The 21349-nt window shown below is 46.9% G+C and overlaps 1 protein-coding gene across 5 annotated transcripts in view; it reads right to left on the bottom strand.

Annotated features, from left to right (window-relative positions):
* The window catches only part of MPPE1 (metallophosphoesterase 1), a 59454-nt gene extending 38492 nt beyond the window's left edge, over window positions 1–20962 (bottom strand). For 4 of the 5 annotated variants that reach the window (XM_054460611.2, XM_054460608.2, XM_054460600.2 and 1 more), the window contains exons 1-2: window positions 20751–20962; window positions 19770–19917 (exon numbers count right to left, since the gene is read on the bottom strand). The gene's annotated coding sequence lies outside the window, so the exon portion shown is untranslated. The remainder of the gene's footprint in view (window positions 1–19769; window positions 19918–20750) is intronic. The other variant, XM_054460614.2, reaches the window with a different exon arrangement.
* Window positions 20963–21349: the final 387 nt, after the last annotated feature.

The raw sequence follows: 21349 nt of genomic DNA on the forward strand, positions 1-21349 counted from the left end.
AATAAAACCCAAAATTATATTCCTCAGGATGCTGGGTCAATCACTGCCATCCTAAGAATTCCATACATCCAGACCAGCCTGGGCAACACAGTGAGACCCTATCTCTACAAAAAAAAAAATTGTTTTAATTAGCCAGGTGTGGTGGAGTGCTCCTGTAACCCTAGCTACTTGAGAGGCTGAGGTGGGGGTATTGCTTGAGCCCCGGAGGTTGAGGCTACAGTGAGCTGAGATGCTGAGATTGCATTACTGCACTCCAGCTCGGACGACAGAGTGAGACCCTGTCTCAAAAAAAAAGAAAAAGAAAGAAAATAAATGTTAGTGGACAACTTAGAATGGGTGGGGCAGTACATAGTTTTTCAGCATTCCTTTAGTGTTATATAAAAGAAAAATTTGAAAATTACTGAGCTAGATGACAGGAGACATTCTCCCAACCCAAAATGAGAAGGTTGAGCTCCCTTGATCTTTTAATGTAGACAGGTTCTAATTTCTTCTTTTTTTGTAGTTTTTCTTGAGACAGAGTCTCGCTCTGTCACCCAGGCTGGAGTGCAGTGGTGCGATCTCAGCTCACTGCAAGCTCCGCCTCCCGGGTTCACGCCATTCTCCTGCCTCAGCCTCCTGAGTAGCGGGGACTACAGGCGCCGCCACCACGCCCAGCTAATTTTTGTATTTTTAGTACAGACGAGGTTTCACTGTGTTAGCCAAGATGGTCTCGATTTCCTGACTTCGTGATCCGCCCGCCTCAGCCTCTCAAAATGCTGGGATTACAGGCGTGAGTCACCACGCCTGGCCGACAGGTTCTAATTTTATTCATACAAATTTAGCTTATATAAGCTATACAATTATTAGGGAACAACATATAAGGGAGTATTTTATTCTCAATCTTAGTTGAATCAGATTTGGGAAGATATTTACACAGACCAAGTAAAAATCATTACACACTATGCAAACTACAAAACACATGTCACAAAATTAGCAGGGCATGGTGGCACATGCCTATAATCCCAACTAATCAGGAGGCTGAGGCAGGAGAATCGCTTGAACCTGGGAGGTGAAGTTTGCAGTGAGCCGAGATCATGCCACTCCACTCCAACCTGGGCAACAGAACGAGACTCCATCTCAAAAAAAAAAAAAGAAAAGAAAAAGAAAAGAAAAAAAACACACATATCATGTAACTTCACTGAAAGAAAAGTTACATTCTCTTCTCTGTCTTTTTCACAGTGAATCAGCAGGCAGTTATTAAGCATTTTCTATGTGCTAACATTGTGTTAGCTTGTACTGGGGAATACAAAATACAATCATTTCTCATGGTAGTTTTGTTCTAAAAGTTGCTGCAAACACTGAATTAGTAAATACTAAAACCTTTGACCCTAGAGGAATTATAGGGTTAGGTTCCTGCAAGCCTCTGACCATGACGTTTTCATCAACCAATCAATGCATAACCTTTTTGTTTGTTTGTTTGTTTTATTTTGTTTTGTTTTGAGATGGAGTCTTGCTCTGTTACCCAGGCTGGAGTGTAGTGGTGCAATCTTGGCTCACTGCAACCTCCACCTCTTGGGTTCAAGCAATTCTCCTGCCTCAGCCTCCCAAGTAACTGAGACTACAGGCGCCCACCACCATGCCCAGCTAATTTTTGTATTTTTAGTAGAGACAGAGTCTCACCATGTTGGCCAGGCTGGTCGAAAACTCCTGACCTCAGGTGATCCGCCCACCTCAGCCTCCCAAAGTACTGAGATTACAGGTGTGAGCCACCGCGCCCAGCCCATAACCTTGTTTTATTTGTTTCTGTTTAAAGACATCTTTTTTTTTTTTTTTTTGAGTTGGAGTCTTGCTCTGTGGCCCAGGCTGGAGTGCAGTGGCGCGATCTTGGCTCACTGCAAGCTCCGACTTCTGGGTTCCCGCCATTCTCCTGCCTCAGCCTCCCGAGTAGCTGGGACTACAGGTGCCTGCCACCACGCCCGGCTAATTTTTTGTATTTTTAGTAAAGATGGGGTTTCACCATGTTAGCCAGGATGGTCTCGATCTCCTGATCTCGTGATCCGCTCGCCTTGGCATCCCAGAGTGCTGGGATTACAGGTGTGAGCCACTGCTCCCGGACTAAAGACGTCTTATATTTACATTAACAGCCAACAGCCCTAAAACTCATGCCTAAACCAAGCTTATCTAACACACATATTTTCTCCGTAAGGCACATCACAGCCTTCTTGCTCTTAGGAACACTAGCCAGTATGAAATCACTGTGCTTGGGGCCTTTTCAACAGCAAAATCAACAGGAAGCACTAAAATGTGGCAAAATGACACTAACTAGACCATGCTAAGGAAGCTCGTTCACAGCGTGAGCCGAAACAAGAAGGCCGAGCATCGCCTTGTTCCACCTCAGCTGGGAACGTGCATTTGGGCAACTCAAATCTCGTGTCGCTCATGCATGCCTGTGAATTACCTCAAAAGCACTGTGAGTATTGACTTTGGAGTTACGTGTGAATTTTGGCGAGTAGGCAGATTTGCCAAGTCCAAATTTATGAATCATGAGAGTCAACTGTAAACGCATGCTTAAGAAGCATTACTCTAGCAAGAAAGCAAGACACAAAATACAGTCATGCATCAAATAACGTTTTGGTCAATGATGGATTGCACATATGAACATGCAGTCCCATAAGATTATAATGGAGATGAAAAATCCCTATTGTCTAGTGATGTCAGAGCCATAGTAAAGTTGCATAGCAACGCATTGCTCATGTGTTTGTGGCGGTGCTGGTATAAACACACCTGCTTCACGGCCAGTCATGTAAAAGTCCAGCACATGTAATTATGTGCGGTACATCATACTTGATAATGATAGCGAATGACTTTCACTGGCTTACGTATTTACCATGATATTTTCCTTATCATTATATTATATACTCCTACTTATAAACAAAAGTGAGCAGCCTCAGACAGTTTCCTTCAGGAGGTGCTTCAGAAGGCATTGTTATCTTGTTGTCACAGGAGGTGACAGCTCCATGTGTGTTACTGCCCCTGAAGACCCTATAAGTGGGACAAGATGTGGAGATGAAAATCAGTGATATTGATGATCCTGAGTCTGTGTAGGCCTAGGCTAAGGTACATGTTTATGTCTTATTTTTAAATAAAACATTTGAAAGGTAAAAAGAAAAAACATATTTAAATAGAAAAAAAGCTTATAGAATAAGAATATAAAGAAAGAAGATATATATATATATATATATATTTTTTTTTTTTTTTTGAGACAGAGTCTTGCTCAGTGGCCTAGGCTGGAGTGCAGTGGTGTAATCTCCACTCACTGCAAGCTCCACCTCCTGAGTTTGCGCCATTCTCCTGCCTCAGCCTCCCGAATAGCTGGGACCACAAGTACCCGCCACCACGCCCGGCTAATTTTTTTTTTTTTTTTTGTATTTTTAGTAGTGACGGGGTTTCACTCTGTTAGCCAGGATGCTCTCGATCTCCTGACCTCATGATCTGCCTGCCTCGGCCTCCCAAAGTGCTGGGATTACAGGTGTGAGCCACCACGCCCAGCCAAGAAAGAAGATATTTTTGATTAGCCAGGCATGATGTTATATACCTGTAGTCCCAGCTACTCTGGAGACTGAGGCAGGAGGATCACCTGAGCCCGGGATTTTGAGGTTGCAGTGAGCTATGATCACACCAATGCACTCTAGCCTGGGGAAGAAAACAAGACTTGTCTCAAAAAAAAAAAAAAAGAAAGAAAGAAAAAGAAGAAGATATGTTTGGTACAGTTGTACAATGTGTTTGTGGTTTAAGCTGTGTTATTACAAAAGACTCAAAAAGCTTTCAAAAATTAAAAAGTCTTCTAAGTTAAAGTTATTGTAAGCTAAGGTTAATTTATTCTTTTAAAAGACTTAGGAAATTTAGTGTAGCTTAAGTGTACAGTGTTTATAAAGTCTACAGTAGTGTATAGTGATGTTCTAGGCCTTCACCTTCACCCACCACTCACTCACTGACTCAAGAGCAACTTCCAGTCCTGCAAGCTCCATTTATGGTAAATGCCTATACAGGGGGTAGCATGTTTTCTCCTTTATTTATTTATTTATTTATTTATTTATTTATTTATTTATTTTTGAGACAGAGTTTTGCTCTTGTTGCCCAGGCCGGAGTGCAATGGCGCAATCTCGCTCACTGCAACCTCTGCCTCCCAGATTCAAGCAATTCTCCTGCCTCAGCCTCCTGAGTAGCTGGGATTACAGGCATGTGCCACCACGCCCAGCTAATTTTGTATTTTTAGTAGAGATGGGGTTTCTCCATGTTGGTCAGGCTGGTCTTGAACTCCCAACCTCAGGTGATCCACCCACCTCGGCCTCCCAAAGTGCTGGGATTACAGGTGTGAGCCACCGAGCCCGGCTTCTCTTTTATACTGTATTTTTATTGAACCGTTTCTGTTTAGATACACAAGTACTGACCATTGTGTTACAACAGCCTGCAGTATTCAGGACAGCCACGTGCTGGGCAGGTTTGTAGCCGAGAAGTAATAGGCTATATCGTATAGCCTGGGTGTATAGTCAGCTGTACCATCTAGGTTGTGTAAGTACACTCTGTGATGTTTGCCTAATGAGGCACTTCCCAGAACTTATCCCCATGGTTAAGCAACGCATGACTATAAATGAAACATGAATAAGATCAAGATATAAATTGTGGCTGGGGGCGGTGGCTCACGCCTGTAATCCCAGCACTTTGGGAGGCCGAGGCGGGTGGATCACCTGAGGTCTGGAGTTTGAGACCAGCCTGGCCAACATGGTGAAAACCCATCTCTACTAAAAATACAAAAAATTAGCCAGGCGTCGTGGTGGGCACCTGTAATCCCAGCTACTCGGGAGGCTGAGGCAGGAGAATCGCTTGAACTCGGGGGACAGAGGTTGCAGAGAGCCGAAATCGTGCCATTGCACTCCAGCCTGGGAAAGAAGAGTGAAACTCCATCTTAAAAAAAAAAAAAAAAAAACTGAGGGTTTTTTCTTCCTCTTGACATCAAAAGTGTCTTTTCCAACACCACTTCTCCAACTCTCTGATACCAGCTCAGTGCCCTACAATTCAATTCCTTTCTGACACTACCTGGAGTTCTTATGTGACTCCACGGTCGCACAAGACTGTCCTCACTTAGACACCAAAGAAAGGACTGGGTTCCCAGGTTAGCCTAACTTCTGCTGATTGACCTACAAAGGAAAGTTCCTACAAAGAGGTTTCAACTACCTCATTACCCCAAGGTTAAATAATTTGCTAGAATGACTCATAGAACTCAGGAAAAGCTGTGCTTACTCTTACCGTTTATTATAAAGGGTGCAAATGAACAACCAGATGAAGAAGTACCCAGGACAAGGTAAGTCCCGAGTGCAGAAGCCACTGTCTCAGTCAAGATGGGGTGCACCACCCTCTGGGATGACGATGTGTTTGCCAACTTGGAAGCTCCCTGAACCCCATCATTTAGGGGTTTCTATGGAGGCCTCAGTTCACAGGTTTGACTGTGGCCACTGGTGATCAGCTCAATCTCCAGCCACTCTCCCTTCCCTGGAGGTTGGGGGAGGGGGTGCAGGAAATGCTGATCTTCTAATCAAGCTTGGTCTTTCTGGCAGCCAGCTCCCACCCCGAAGCTAAGTACAAGAGTTGCCTCATTAAAACAAAAGAGGCTCTTAACACTCTATTGCTCAAAATTCCAAGGATTTAGAGCTTTGTGCCAGAAACCAGGGACAACGACCAAATATCTTTCTTGTTATTCCACAGCAACATCAGTTCCATCTACAACCCTGATTCCCCTTTGCCATGAAAGGTAACATATTGGCAGGGCCTGGGGAGTTGGACATGGCTCTCTGGGGGGGCACTATTCTGCCTGCCCCAGCATCTAACAGTAAAGACAGCAGCTCAGGAAGCTTGGCAGGGTGGCATTATGGAGTGGGGATTGCAGGGCTGATTAAACAACTATAATCAGGCTGGGCACCGTGGCTCACGCCTGTAATCCCAGCACTTTGGGAGGCCGAGGCAGGCGGATCACCTGAGTTTGAGAGTTCGAGACCAGCCTGACCAACATGGTGAAACTCCCATTTCTACTAAAAATACAAAATTAGCTAGGCGAGATGGTGGGCGCCTGTAATCCCAGCTACTTGGGAGGCTGAAGCAGGAGAATCACTTGAACCCGGGAGGTGGAGGTTGTGGTAAGCTGAGATCGCACCATTGCACTCCAGCCTGGGCGACAAGAGCGAAACTCCATCTAAAAACAAACAAACAAAAGACCGTAACCAAAGTTACCTTCTCAGAGCAATGGAGAGAAAATAGAAAGAGAGCTCTTAGAGGAAGATGCCGTTTAGGGCAGTGCGGGCTGTGGTCTGCCCTCTCCTGCTCCTCGCTCACCACTGTTCGCTCTTGCCCAGAAACAAGTCGGCCAGGAAACCGCGCAGCAGCCACAGATTTCTTTTTTCTTTTTTTGAGATGGAGTCTTACTATGTTGCCCAGGCTGGAGTGCAATGGCGCGATCTCGGCTCACTGCAAGCTCCGCCTCCCGGGTTCAAGCAATTCTCCTGTCTTAGCCTCCCGAGTAGCTGGGATTACAGGCGCCTGCCACCACACCTGGCTAATTTTGTATATTTAGTGGAGACGGGGTTTCTCCATGTTGGCCAGGCTGGTCTCAAACTCCCGACCTCAGGTGATCTGCCCACCTCAGCCTCCCGAAGTGCTGGGATTACAGGCATGAGCCACCGTGCTTGGCAACCACAGATTTTAAAGATGCCAAAACACACCCATGGAGCCAAAGGTGGCAATTCACCAATTAGAATCACTCTAAGCAGCCGCAAGGTAAAATCCCCGGAGAAGGTGTGTGCTGACTTGATCAGAGGGGCAAAGGAAAAGAATCTCAAACTGAAAGGACCAGTTCAAATGCCTACCAAGAATCACTAAAAGAAAAACTCCTTGTGGTGAAAGTTTTTTTTTTTTTTTTGAGACAGAGTCTCGCCTGTTGCCCAGGCTGGAGTGCAGTGGCACGAGCTTGGCTCACTGCAACCTCCGACTCCTGGGTTCAAGCAATTCTCCTGTCTCAGCCTCCCGAGTAGCTGGGATTACAGACATGCGCCACCACACCTGGCTAATTTTTTGTATTTTTAGTAGAGATAGAGTTTCACCATGTTGGTCAAGCTGGTCTCTAACTCCTAACCTCAGGTGATCCACATGCTTCAGCCTCCCAAAGTGCTGGGATTACAGGCGTGAACCACCGCTCCTGGCCAGTAGTGAAAGTTCTAAGACACCTGATCATTTCCAGATGAGAATCTACAAGTGACTCATTGACTTGCACAGCCCTTCTGAGACTGTTAAGGAGTTTACTTCCATGAGTATTGGGAGGAATCTGTGAGGCATTCACAAAGCAGAAATTATAATGATATAGGCAGGGCATGGTGGCTCACGCTGTAATCCTAGCACTTTGGGAGGCTGAGGCAGGCGGATCACTTGAGGTCAGGAGTTTGAGACCAACCTGGCCAACATGGTGATACCCCGTCTCTACTGAGAATACAAAAAAATTAGCCAGGCATGGTGGCAAGTGATTATTCCCAGCTTATTGAGAAGCTGAGGCAGGAGAATTGCTTGAACCCGGGAGGCAGAGATTGCAGTGAGCCAAGATCACGCCACTGCACTCCAGCCTGGGCAACAGAGCAAGACTTTGTCAAGGAAGGAAGGGAGGGAGGGAGGGGAGAGAAAATGGAGCTGTGATTGTTCTGTTAGATCATGCTCTGTAATTAATAGATGCCATAATTCTCCAATGACCCAGTAAATGCATTATGAAAATATTCATGATCTGCATTAGTTTTACATAAACATGCAAGAGTCTAATTCTGTTTTTTTTTTTTTTTTAATTTGTTGTTGTTTTTGAGACAGGGTCTCACTCTGTCTTCCAGGCTGGAGTGCAGCGGTGTGATCACAGGCACTGCAGCCTCTATTTCCTAGGCTCAAGCAATCCTCCCACCTCAGCCTCCCAAATAGCTGGGACTACAGGCGTGCGCCACCATGCCCGGATAAAGAAGTCTGATTCTAGATACCCACATTTCCCCTGCTACCAAACTACCCTCTGGTTATGATGGGGAAATTCTGAAGCACCTCATTTCTACTCCTATCCTCCTCCCCCTTCCCCCTCTCACCTTGTACCACTTCTGACACTGACAGCTACTTGGGATGTGGGAGAGGGGCACAGACGGAGACACCCTCCCCCAAGCTGCATTCAGTCCTGTGATTTAAATGACCAGCCTATCAGTATTGGTGGATGGAATTTATAAGCCACGAGCATAAAGTCACTGCACACTCAGGTGATTTGTAAACAGTCTCTGGGCGGAAAAAACACATTTGTTCCAAGTGCTTTTCCGATTCTCTTGCTCAAGAACAATCAACACAGAAGTCTTCTGTGAGCAAATGTGGGGAGGGGGATTCCCCACACACCAAGCAAGCAAGTAGTTCTGCATGGACACCTAGTGGGTGTCCTCCAGTTCAACTCAGTTCTGATACTCTGTACCTGGAGACAGCATCAGATAACACAGGTTGAGGCCTCGGTCCCCAGGACTGCCCCACTTCTGATGTCAATCAAAAGCCCCAGGCTGTAACCTGTGCTTCTGGCAGACCAGTTATGAATTGGGGTTCCCACAACCCCCTCCGTGGGTTTAACTGATTTGTTAGAAGGGCTCACAAAACTCAAGGAAACACTTTCCTTAGTTCACTGGTTTATAGTAAAGGATACTGCAAAGGATACAGATGAAGAGCTGCATAGGGCAAGGCATGTGGGAAGGGACGTGGAGCTTCCATGCCCTCCCCAGGGGCGCCACCCTTCAGGAACCACCACATGTTCAGCGATCTGGAAGCCCTCAGAACCCAATCCTCTTGAGCCTTTTATGGAGACATTATTGAATAGGCATGATTGAGGACAACTGTGCAGAAATGCGATTGGACAAAAGGGGAATGATCTAATACTAACAGATTGAGAAACCCAGCAAGGCTCAGCTGTTCAGATCTTTCTTGGCCTCTCTGCAGAGCATTCCTTTCTCTATGTGTGGGACAGGACCGTCTGCAATGAGGGTCTTATGACCCACAACCAGATTCGAGGCCCGCCTTGGGCAGGAGAAATTCAGAGATTCTGTTTCCCGAGGTCTGCTTCTGAGGCCTGAAGACTCAACATTATAAGGCCAAGCATGGTGGCTCATACCTGTAATCTCAGCATTTTGGGAAGCCGAGGTGGGCAGATCACTTGAGGTCAAGAGTTTGAGACTAGCCTGGCCAATATGGTGAAACCCCATCTCTACAAAAAATACAAAAATTGGCCAGGTATGGTGGCGCATGCCTGTAATCCCAGCTACTCCAAAGGCTGAGGCAGGAGAATCGCTTGAACCTGAGAGGCGGAGGTTGCAGTGAGCCAAGATGGCACCACTACACTCCAGCCCGGGTGACAGAGCAAGACTCTGTCTCAAAAACAAACAAACAAACAAACAAAAACTCAACATTATAACAAAAGACTGTAATAAAGGATATTATAAGGGAGAGTCAGGAATGGTGAATGAAAACCTATAAATATGTAGGTTTCTTCAATGTAGAAAAACTGCACAATGATAATGTCGTTTCACAATCAGTCAGTAAATGCTGAAATCCCTCTAAATGTCAAATGTGCCTATGTATCTTTGTTACAGATACCCAGTCATTCATTCCAAATACAAAAATTTTGACAGTGTAAGGAAATATGGTTCAGAAGGAAAAAAAGTTTGATCATGTAACTACGATATGATTTACTATTTCCTCAAATCTAAGACATCATGAACTATAAGATGAACCACTGTTTAAGGCACATTAAGAAAGAGAAAAAGGATGCACATCGCCTAGAGTCAGACTCACTGCAATGCATGTCTTAGATGAAATAACCCAGCTTTAAATAAAGAAAAGTGGCCAGGCGTGGTGGCTCATGCCTGTAATTCCAGCACTTTGGGAGGCCGAGGCAGGTGGATCTCGAGGTCAGGAGTTCGAGACCAGCCTGGCTAACATAGTGAAACACTGTCTCTACTAAAAATATAAAAAATTAGCTGGGCGTGGTGGCGGGCACCTGTAATCACAGCTACTTGGGAGGCTGAGGCAGGAGAATCGCTTGAACCTGGTAAGTGGAGTTTGCAGTGGGCCAAGATTGTGCCACTGCACTCCAGCCCAGGCAACAGTGCGGGACTCTGTCTCAAAAAAAAAAAAAAAAAAAAAAGGGCTATTTTCCCCAGAGGAGAGTAAGGATCACAGATGTGTTGATATGTGAATTCTTGGCATATGTATTAGCAAACCTCTGTTATCTCACAGCTTCTGAGTGTCTGGAATTCAGAAGTGGCTTAGCTGGGGCACCTGGTGCAGGTCTTTCCTGAGGTTGCAGCTAAGCTGTCAGCCAAGCTGCAGCCACCTGGGCCTGGAGGCCCCGCCGCCGAGCTCAGCCGCATGGTTGTTGGGAGGCCCCGCCGCTGCGCTCATCCGCATGGTTGTTGGGATGTCGCAGTTCCCCCCAGCTGCTGGCTGGGTACCTTGCTGCTCCGGAACGGGCTTCTTGCCAAGTGGACCTCTCCATTGGCAGCATGAACGTCTCCCCAAGCTGGCAGAAGCCACAGGCTTTTACAGCCCCATCTCAGAAGTGACACACATTACTTCTACAATATTCTACTGGCCACACAGACCAACTCTGATTAAGTATGGGAGGCAGCTACACAGGGCATGAATATCAGGAGGCTGGGATCATCGGTTATGCTATGGAGAGGCTGGTTACTGCAATACATATTACAGGAGGGGAAGGGAACCTGAAGCTAATTTGCTTTTTTTTTTTTTTTTTTTGAAATAGTGTCTTCCTCTGTCACTTGGGTTGGAAGGCAGTGGCATGATCATAGCTCACTGCAGCCTCAACCTCCTGGGCTCAAGTGATCCTCCCACCTCTGCCTCTCAAAGCACTGTGATTACAGAAATGCGTCACCACATTTAGCTAATTTTTAGAATTTTTTGTAGACACAAAGTCTCACTATGTTGCCCAGGCTGGTCTTGAACTCTTGGGTTCAAGCCTTCCTCCTGAAGTGGCCTCCCAAAGTGCTGGAGTTACAGGCATGAGCCACCGTGCCCAGCCTGCTTCTAGTTTAGATAACATTTATTGAGCACTTACTAAAGCTTAGAAGGGTTAAGTAAACTATCCAAGATCACAATAGCTAGTAAGGGTGAGAACTGGTACTTGTGACTTTTGACTAATATACTACCCAGCCTTTGTGTCAATGTATATTATTGTAACATGTCAACCACTGAAATTTTTTTTTTTTTTTTTTTTGAGACAGAGTCTCACTCTGTTGCCCAGGCTAGAGTGCAGTGGTGCGATCTTGGCTCACTGCAACCTCCGCCTCCCGGGTTCAAGTGATTCTCCTGCCTCAGCCTTCTGAGTAGCTAGAAATACAGACATGTGCCACCATGCCTGGCTACTTTTTTTGTATTTTTAGTAGAGACAGGGTTTCGCCATGTTGGCCAGGCTGGTCTTGAACTCCTGACCTCAGGTGATCCACCTGGCTTGCCCTCCCACAGTGTTGCAATTACAGGCACAAGCCACCACGCCTGGCCAACCACTCAAATTTCAGAAGAAAAATCTGAAAACCTCCAAGATTCTTTATATTTCTCTACAATGTGTGTGTGTGTGTGTGTGTGTGTGTGTGTGTGTGTGTGACAGGGTCAGTGGCATGATCTCAGCTCACTGTAGCCTCAACCTTTCAGGCTCAAGCAATCCCCCCCACCTCAGCATCCTGAGTAGCTGGGACTACAGGTGCACACCATCATGCCTGGCTAATTTTTTTGTGTCTCCTGTAGACACAGGGTTTCTCCATGTTGCCCCCGCTGGTCTCGAACTCGTGGGTTCAAGCCATCCACCCACCTCAGCCTCCCAAAGTGCTGGTGTGAGCCACTGCACCCAGCCTGTTTCTTTCTTTTTCTTTTTCTTTTTTTTTTTTTTGAGACGGAGTCTCACTCTGTCTCCCAGGCTGGAGTGCAGTGGTGCGATCTCAGCTCACTGCAAGCTCCGCCTCCCGGATTCATGCCATTCTCCTGCCTCAGCCTCCCGAGTAGCTGGGACGACAGGTGCCCGCCACTACGCCTGGCTAATTTTTTTGTATTTTTAGTAGAGACGGGGTTTCACCATGTTAGCCAAGATGGTCTCAATCTCCTGATCTCGTGATCCACCCGCCTCGGCCTCCCAAAGTGCTGGGATTACAGGCGTGAGCCACCGCACCCGGCCAGCCTGTTTCTTTACTATTGCCATCACCACTAATTCAGAGAAAGTACTCTCTTGTGTTTTAATGCCTTTAAAGTTTTAGTTTATTTAATTTGTTATAGTAATTATGTATAATTATAAAAATATCTAGTGTAATGGACTGTCTGTACCTTAGCAAAATAAATGCAAAAAATATGAGCATAGCTGGCTGCCAAAACACTTGCTCAAACAATAGTAGGTATCATTTTGAAAAATAGACAGAAGGGGCTGGGCGCGGTGACTCATGCCTGCAATCCCAGCACTTTGGGAGGCCAAGGCGGGTGGCTCTCCTAAGGTCAGGAGTTCGAGACCAGCCTGGCCAACATGGTGAAACGCTGTCTGTACTAAAAATACCAAAAATTAGCCGGGCGTGGTGGCAGTGCCTGTAATCTCAGCTACTCAGGAGGCTGAGGCAGGAGAATTGCTTGAACCTGGGAGGCGGAAGTTGCAGTGAGCTGAGATTGCGCCATTGCACTCCAGCCTGGGCAACAAGAGCAAAACTCTGTCTAGGAAGGAAGGAAAGAAGGAGGGAAGGAGGGAAGGAGAGAAGGAGGGAGGGAGGGAAGAAGGAAGGAAGGAAGGAAGGAAGGAAGGAAGGACCAGCAGTGGCTCACGCCTGTAATCCCAGCACTTTGGGAGGCTGAGGCGGGCAGATCACGAGGTCAGGAGATTGAGACCATCCTAGCTAACACGGTGAAACCCCATCTCTACTAAAAAATACAAAAAATTAGCTGGGTGTGGTGGCAGGTGCCTGTAGTCCCAGCTACTCAGGAGGCTGAGGCAGGAGAATCGCTTGAACCCGGGAGGCAGAGGTTGCAGTGAGCTGAGATGGCGCCACTGCACTCCACCTGGGTGACAGGGCAAGACTACGTCTCAAATAAATAAATAAATAAATAAATAAATAAATAAAAATAAAATAAAAAAGAAAAAGAAAAATAGAAGAATAAAGTAAGGACCTTCAAGAAAAACTGGAACAATTTCCTCTGAAGAGCGAATAGTCTCAGTTGATAGTATATGAAATTATTTTTATAACTTTACAAAATAAATATAAGACAAAAAGATTGCTTTTGATTTTAGCACAGAGATGCTCCAATATTATCTCTAAAAACTGTCAAGAGTAGAGGCGTAATCACATTCCGTCTATGTAGCAACAACTGAAAGTGCTAAAACTTCCCAACTCCATGAGCAGGAAGTAAGCACAGAGAGTCCTGACTCCTCTGTGATCCAAGTGCTGATCACTTCCCAGACATCATTTGAACTCACTCTACAAAGAAGCAGGTCTGTAGCTTATGAAAGTAGTTCACTAGGCTGGGCGCAGTGGCTCACACCTGTAATCACAGCACTTTGGGAGGCCGAGTCGGGCAGATTACGAGGTCAAGAGATCAAGACCATCCTGGCCAACATGGTGAAACCCCGTCTCTACCAAAAATACAAAAATTAGCCAGGTGTGGTGGCGGGCGCCTATAATCCCAGCTACTCGGGAGGCTGAGGCAGGAGAATGGCTTGACCCCAGGAAGCAGAGGTTGCAGTGAGCCGAGATTGCGCCACTGCACTCCAGCCTGGGTGACAGAGCAAGACTCCGTCTCAAAAAAAAAAAGAAAAGAAAAGAAAAGAAAAGAAATTAGTTCACTAGTTTCCAGTTCATATTACACAAAGCAATTTTCTTAAATTCCTGAACTGGAGCCATAACTGTGGAAACACTGCAGTCACATCCCAAGGAAAATCAAAGATGTAAAGTTACTAACTGTTGGAACAAACTGGCTCCAGCTGTAACCAAGCAAAGAAAGTAATGCGCCCTGAATCAACTTACTGTCAAATCCTCTCCTGAGTTAGCAGGGCATGGTGGTGTGCACCTGTAGTCCCACCTACTCGGGAGGCTGAGGCAGAAGAACTGCTTGAACCCAGGAGGTGGAGGTTGCAGTGAGCCGAGGTTGTGCCACTGCACTCCAGTCTGAGAGAAAAAGACTCCACCTCAAAAAAAAAAAATCCTCCCCTGAGGAGGCAGAGCTGGTGTAGTTCAGCCATGGGCAGAGCAGGCTTGGGCCCAGGGATTGAAAGCCAGGGATTACCAGGCCAAGAAGTCGAACAGTCCAGACTACCACACAGTGAGGGCGCTTCCCAGGGGAGGGGTGGAGGGGCCTAGAGTGCAGGTGTGGGACCATGGCTGGGGAGGAGCAGGAATGCAGGTGGCAGTGCAGGGCTCAGCAGAAAGCAACCAGATGGTTGTCAAGAAAATAACTGATCCTGAAGACAAATCCTAGACCAAGTGTGCACACTCTAAGCCCAGGTCCTGATTCTACCCTTTCCAGCTCTCCAGAGGGCAGAGGCCCCAACAGTCTGGCCAGTTCTGAGCCCGGCACCCAAGCACCCTAAGACCTCTGAGCTATCTGGCCAACTTCCCTCCCCCGAGGCATGTCGCTATCTTCTGCCACGATTTTGGAGCTTGCAAAGCTTGCTAACAGAATATACATAGAGCTATTTCACTCATGGGTCTTGTTCTAGATGTGTGGGAGATCATAGTGTAACCTGGAGACAAGATTCCCAGTCGATGTTTTTTGATAATTAGAAAACAGAGAAAGTCAGGCTCAGTGGCAGATGTCTGTAGTCCCATCTGCTCAGGAGGCTAAAGTGGGAGGATCGTTGGAGGCCAGGAGTTCGAGGCTGCAGTGAGCTATGATTGCACCTGTGACTAGCCACTGCACTCAAGCCTGGGCAACAGAGCACATTCCCATCCCTAAAAAAAAAAAAAAGAAAAGAAAAAAGAAACAAAAGGGAGAGGAAGAGGAGAAGAAGGAGGGGGAAAGACGAGAGGAAAAGGAGGGAGAACGGAAAGAGCAAAACAAAGAAAGAAGAAGAAGAAACAAAAGGGGAAGAAGGAAAGAAGTAAGTGACATCAGTTTGAGGGAAAAGCGCACACACGCACACCACTGTGATTGCCCTAAAGAAATTAGCTACTTTTTGGCTGGGGTGGTGGCTCACACCTGTAATCCCAGCACTTTGGGAGGCCAAGGCGGGTGGATCACCTGAGGTCTGGGGTTCGAGAACAGCCTGGCCAACATGGTGAAACCTCATCTCTACTAAAAATACAAAAAATTAGCTGGGCGTGGTGGCGGGCACCTGTAATCCCAGCTACTTGGGAGGCTGAGGCAGGAGAATCGCTTGAACCCTGGGGGCAGAGGTTGCAGGGAGCCGAGATGGCGCCATTGCACTCCAGCCTGGGCAACAAGAGTGAAACTCCATCTCAAAAAAAAAAGAAAGAAAGAAAGAAAGAAAGAAATTAGCTATTTTTCAACTCTATTATTTAAACCCTTCTTAGGGCATCCTTTGGAGTGACAGCAGACAGTGACTGGGATAACTGCATATTTTGGCTTAAAATTATTTTTATCTACTGAAAGGGAAACTAAATTATACTCTGGAACATAATCTAATGACGGAGGGTCTCAGAGCAAATAGCTGTCAGTCGGAGGTATTGAAAGTGATCAGGTTGTGAACTCAACTTGAATCAAGCCCATTACCTCATGAAATTATAAAATGATTAGCAATGTCCCCAGCAGACGGCGCAAGTGGCCCCTCTGCTGTGATGGGAAGCCAATCTGTTTCCTCTTCATATGACAATTGAACAGTAGATCCTAACCAGGTAAGGTGTTTAGTTAGGAAAGAAATCATTCATGGGATTCCAAGAGAGGCTAACTAGGAAAGACAAAATCTGGAGGCTTTTAAATTTACTTCTCATGTTAAATGGTTTAGAGGCATGTATTCACCTCACCGGTAATATGGTTCCATTCACAATATTTTTAGCTCTGAAAAAGAAAATTCTCTCATGACAGAGTTTTAGATTAAGTCCCAAAGGATGACAAAGTACCTACAATTAGAATATCTGAAATGTTTTGATGATCTGGTGGAATTAGTGAAGGGCTCATAATGAGAAGCTCAGAGCTGTCTCTTAACAAATTACAGGTAAACGGTTTCTGAAGGAAACTGCAGGGAAGGGGATAATGTTTAAAGATTATTGGAGTCAGCCAATGTTTCTGCTGCTTTGCTAGTTACTTGCAAACAAATATGATGTTCTTGCTCACATTTTGAAGCTCTCGGCTACGCATTTTTTACAAACAAGCAAACATTTGCATTTCTAGGCCAGAGGCAGCCCACGCTGGGAAGGCAGGGGACAGAATGTGTTATCCATCGAATAGTCTTCAAAAGTGCAAAAGAACTTTATTAATTAAAGCATGTTAAATATCTGCCTTTATAAGTTCCAAAGAAACAAGAATTGAGAATGTTCAGGTCAATGAATAATTTTGTGCAATAGCTGTCCTGCCAACACCTACTGCCTTCCATCCCAAACATCCATCGATGTTTTAACCCTCTGTAGTCTGCTTCTTATATCCAACTGCCACTAAAACTTTATTTTATTTATTTATTTTTGAGACGGAGTCTCACTCTGTTGCCCAGGCTGGAGTGCAATGGCGCGATCTCAGCTCACTGCAACCTCCGCCTCCCGGGTTCATGCGATTCTCCTGCCTCAGCCTCCCCAGTAGCTGGGATTACAGGCGTGCACCACCAGGCCCAGCTAATTTTTGTATTTTTAGTAGAGATGGGGTTTCACCATATTGGTCAGGCTGGTCTCGAACTCCTGACCTCGTGATCCGCCCACCTCGGCCTCCCAAAGTGCTGGGATTACAGGTGTGAGCCACTGCGCCCAGCCCCTATTTTTTTTTTTTTTTGACTGTCTCCGTCACCAGGCTGGAGTGCAATGGCATGATCTCAGCTCACGGCAACCTCCGCCTCCCGGGTTCGAGCAATTCTCCTGCCTCAGCCTCCCAAGTAGCTGGGACTACAGGTGCATGCCACCATGCCCAGCTAATTTTTGTATTTTTAGTAGAGACAGGGTTTCATCATGTTGGCCAGGATGGTCTTGATCTCTTGACCTCGTGATCTGCCCACCTCGGCATCCCAAAGTGCTGGGATTACAGACATGAGCCACTGCCCCGGCAAAACTTTACTTTTTTTTTTTGAGACTGAGTCTCCCTCTGTCACGCAGGCCAGAGTGCAGTAGCACGATGTTGGCTCACTGCAACCTCCACCTCCCAGGTTCAAATGATTCCTGTGCCTCAGCCTGAGTAGCTGGAATTACAGGCATGTGCCACTATGCCTGGCTAATTTTTGTATTTTTAGTAGACAAGGGGTTTCACCATGTTGGCCAGTCTGGTCTCCAACTCCTGGCCTCAAGTGATCCACCTGCCTAGGCCTCCCAGAGTGCTGGGATTACAAGTGTGAGCCACTGCACCTGGCAAAACTTTACTTTTTAAATATATTTAAAAATATAAATTAATATATGTTAATTGCAAGGAATTTGAAAACACTGAAAGATGTAAAGAGAAAAATTTGTAGCTACCTGAGGTGTTCTTCACCTCATAAAGACCACAGGCTGGGTACAGTGGCTCACGCCTGTAATCCCAGCACTTTGGGAGGCTGAGGCCGAGGCAGGCGGATCATGAGGTCAGGAGTTCGAGACCAGCCTGGCCAACATGGTGAAACCCCATCTCTGCTAAACATACAAAAGTTAGCTGGGCATGGTGGCGCATGCCTGGAATCCCAACTACTCGGGAGGCTGAGGCATGGGAATTGCTTGAACTAAAGAGGTAGAGGTTGCAGTGAGCCCAGTTTGCGCCACTGCACTCCAGCCTAGGTGACAGACCAAGACTCTGTCTCAGAAAAAAAGAAAGAAAGAAAGAAAGACCACAGCATTGTAGTAGAGTTTAATAGACACAAGGCTGGCCATAACACTGGGAGATGGAATTGGTACTCAAATCATCTCATTCAAAGCTCGTAGATTAGGGGTTTTTTTTTCTTTTTTTTTTTTTTTGAGACAGAGTCTTACTCTGTCACCCACTGGGCTCACTGCAACCTCCACCTCCTGGGTTCAAGCGATTCTCCTGCCTCAGCCTCCTGAGTAGCTGGGATTAGAGGCACATGCCACCACATCCAGCTAATTTTTGTAGCTTTTTTGTAGTTGTTAGTAGCTAACTTTTGTAGTTTTTAGTAGATACGGGGTTTCACCATGTTGGTCAGGCTGGTCTCGAACTCCTGACCTCGCGATCTGCCCGCCTCGGCCTCCCAAAGTGCTGGGATTGCAGGCGTGAGCCACCACGCTGCACCAGATTAGGGGTTTTTCAAAGGCAGTTTGGGGGAAGCAGTGTTGGGGAGGGGGGTGCTAGGTAACAGGTGCTTGCTGCTGATTGGCTGGGGCAGAGATGAAATCATAGTGGGTTGAAGCGGTCCTCCTGTGGGCTGGTCGACTCTAGGTGCGGCCACAGGAGCCGCACTCCTGTGCGGCTGTGCGGCTGTCCTGGATGACAAAAGGGTTGTCATCCGGGTGGAGCCATGGGTGTCAGACATGCAAAAAACCTGGAAAGATATCTCAAAAGGCCAATCTTCAAGAGTGGTGTTATTTGGAGGAGTAACTGGGGATATATCATATTTTATAACATTCTGAATAACTTAGCAGGACCCAGCCTCCTCTCCTCTCTCAGCGTGATGGCCTCCAATTAGCTTTACAAAAGCAGCTGAGTTTTGGGCAAGGCCTGTTATTATTTAAACTGTAGCTGAAAGGTCTTCCAAAGTTAGCTTAGTCCAATAATCTGGGAATAATTAAGGGAAAGGCAAGATGGAAGTTAGGTTAGCTTAGCTTACCGTTATAATTTTCTCATGGATATAACTTTTGCAAAGGCAGTTTCAAGATTACCCATGAATGAGTACATATGGGCAACACATACTGTATTATTATTATTATTATTATTTTATATATTTTTTGGAGACAGGGTCTCACTCTGTTGCCCAGGCTGGAGTGTAGTAGCGTGACCATGACTCACTTCATCCTTGACCTACCAGGCTCAAGCAATCCTCCCCCGTCAGCCTCCCCAGGAGCTGGGACTACAGGCACATGCCATTACACCCAGCTAAATATACATTTTTTAAATTTTTTTTTGTTGGGACAGGGTCTCACTATCTTGCCCAGACTGGTCTTGAACCCCTGGGCTCAAGCAATCCTCCTGCCTTGGCCTTCCAAAGTGCTGGGATTACAGTCATGTAACCCCATGCAGTGGCGCAATCATGGCTCAATGGAACCTCGACCTCCTGGGCTCAAGCAATCCTCCCACTTCAGCCTTCTGAGTAGCTGGGACCACAGGCATGTGCCACCACGCCTGGCTAAATTTTGTATTTTTTGTAGAGAAGGGGTTTCGCCATGTTGCCTAGGCTGGTCTTGAATTCCTGGACTCAAGCCATCCGCCCACCTTGGCCTCCCAAAGTGTTAGAGGCGGAGGTTGCAGTGAACCAAGATCGCACCACGGCACTCCAGCCTGGGCTACAGAGCGAGACTCAGTCGCAACAAAAAAAAAAAAAAAAAAAATGTTAGGATTACAGATGTGAGCCACCTCACCCACACAGAAATGTGATCCACACTGTAAGACGCGCCTCTTCTTGGAATACTTACCCGATTCTTTGTTCTCTCACTGACCTCTGATCTCTCCACCTTCCCAAGTCTTGGAAAACTTGTCTTCTGATTTCAGAGTTAACCCTTAATTATGTAGAATCTTCCATTGTGATGTATTACATTACACGTGCTGGTTTTATCTTCCCAACTAGAAGATAAACCACAGAATCAGAAAAAGAATTTTATCATTTTATTTCCAAAATTACATAGCCCAGGATTGAACTGTCCATAAACATCTATCGATGGTCAGCTTCAAAACTAACTGCAATGCTGATGAGTTAAAATAGCTCCTTTTTTTGGCACCAGATAATAGATAAACATGAGAAGCCAGTGCGGTGGCTCATGCCTGTAACCTCAGCACTTCGGGAGGTCTAGGAGGGAGGATGGCTTGAGCCCAGGAGCCCATAGTGAGCTATGACTGAGCCACTGCACTCTAGCGTGAGCAACAGAGCAAGACCTCGTCTCTATACAAGATAAAATTATAAATTTTTTTTACATACAAAAACTTGAGAGAGATCATACTTTTGGGTTTCTTTATTAATAGAAAGAAGACCAAAAGGTGACCCAAGTAAAAGTGTACACCCCTTAAGGGAAAAAAAAATTATTTTCATTTAAAATCGTTTTCTTTATTATCTTTAAAGTGAAAGTGCCATATCTGGGCTTCCTAAGGAGAAACAACAAACCGCGTAGACTCAGGCCAGCCGCTGGGCCTGGGCCTGTGTTTCCCTCAGGCGGCGACCTTTGGCCCACTTCAGGCCGGCCGTATTTACCAGCTTAGAGGCGCCGCGGCGTTGGCGAGTCCTTTTTTACCCACCCCTTCCCTCCGTTCTCAGGCTTGAACTTGAACAGGCACTCAGGACTCAGCAAACGGTACTTGATAGGGTTCTTTACACGTCAATCAGGCTATTTTTTAAAATCACTCTTCCTGGAGATCTTGAAACCAAAAGCACCGCGGGCCCTCCCCAACTGGCTTCTGCCTACCTCCACTACGTGATGCAGTATGGCCCCCGGGAGGCCGCCCCCAGAAGTCTAGAGGGGCTGACCCCAGACACACCCGAAGGACCACCTCGAGACCTCGGAGGAACAGCCCTAGACCCAGGAGGGACTGCCGGACACCCCAGTGGCAGCCCGCCAGTGCCCAGCTCTACTCATCGCCTGGAGGCGCTGCCTCCCTTCCACGCCGCCCCAGGGAAAGGCCGCCCCTCTCGGGCTCCTCCCAATCCCCTTTCCCAGGACTGACAATGGCCCGGCGCCCTGCTTTGGGCCAGGGTCGGCCTCGAGCCTTCCTCACTAGCGGCCAAGAGCCGGAAACCTTGCGTCTCAGATTCCCCGGGTCTGTGCACCCCAACCCTAACCGGTCTTCCCACCCAGGGCCCCCTGATGCCAGCTGCCGGCCTGGACCTAGCCCGGGGCCCTGCCCCTCGCCCGCTCTCCCTGGTCAGCCCAGGCCGGCGCCCGAGGGATGAGCTCGGGAGGAGGGGGGCGGGGGCTGCAGCAGGAGCTGGAGCCAGGGCCCACCTGTCCAGAGCCGTCCTGAGCTGACACAAAGAGCCTTCCCGCCTCGCCGAGGCCGCGAGCCC

The sequence above is a fragment of the Pongo pygmaeus genome, chromosome 17, assembly GCF_028885625.2.
Source record: "Pongo pygmaeus isolate AG05252 chromosome 17, NHGRI_mPonPyg2-v2.0_pri, whole genome shotgun sequence".
Taxonomy (NCBI): domain Eukaryota; kingdom Metazoa; phylum Chordata; class Mammalia; order Primates; family Hominidae; genus Pongo; species Pongo pygmaeus.